Source organism: Mixophyes fleayi, chromosome 1, assembly GCF_038048845.1.
Source record: "Mixophyes fleayi isolate aMixFle1 chromosome 1, aMixFle1.hap1, whole genome shotgun sequence".
NCBI lineage: Eukaryota > Metazoa > Chordata > Amphibia > Anura > Limnodynastidae > Mixophyes > Mixophyes fleayi.
This window is the reverse complement of record NC_134402.1, coordinates 318306760-318307822: the sequence shown is the minus strand read 5'-3', so window position 1 is coordinate 318307822 and position 1063 is coordinate 318306760.

Genomic DNA, 1063 nt, shown 5'->3' with positions numbered 1-1063 from the left:
AATAATATGGTGTCCTGCGAGGTTGTCAAAAGTCACTGCAAATGACTTGAAATTAGTGTTACTGAGGTTAATAATAATGTAGGGGGAAGAAAAAAAAAAAGCAAAATTATGTGATTTTAGATAAAAAACAAACCACAGGGAATCAAAACCAAAACACGCAAGGGCGGTTTTGCCAACTCATGAAGTCAATCCAGATCCAAAACCAGAACACGGGGTCAGTGAAACATCTCCAGTAATTATAAAACACAGGAAAAGTGACAGACAAGCTAGCAGCAAAGGTACTGGAAAACTTGTAGGAATGTGCTCTAACCTGGGTAATCCTGAGATGTATCCAAGCAGTCTAGGCGGTATATTTACTAAACTGCGGGTTTGAAAAAGTGGAGATGTTGCCTATAGCAACCAATCCGATTCTAGCCATCATTTATTTAGTGCATTGTACAAATGAAAGCTAGAATCGGATTGGTTGCTATAGGCAACATCTCTAACTCTAGCCCTAGGTCTCTTTCAAGAACATCGCATTTAGGTGCAAAATGTGCACTAAACCATAACAACCATGCATTTAATTTAATTGGAAAATGTGCATTAGGCAGATAAAAGCCAAATGGTTGATGTGGTTCACCCAAAAATTTTGCAACTAAATGCAATGGTAGTAAGCGAGTCAGGGTCTAACACTAAAAATTTCCAGCTATTATAAATAGGTATTATTGTGCCCTTCAGGAACATGCAAGCTACACACAGTATTTTCACAGAAATGTTTTTCATCATGTTTTTGTAGTAAAAGATACATGTATATAGAGAGACCATTTTTTTTTATTCCATTACTAGTTAGTTATTTTACACTAGTACAATCTGCACATTAACCAGAGACTGGGTTTAAGAAATAGGGTGGTCCAACATACATATTGCTATACAGAAAAACCAGCGCTCGACACATACACACATAAAAATAATAATTTTTATGTGTGTATGTATATGTCTGTGTTGAGCGCTGGTTTTTCTCCTTTTTCTACTTCGTTATTTTAAACCATGTAAATTGCATTTTCAAAGTAATTAATCAATAGCC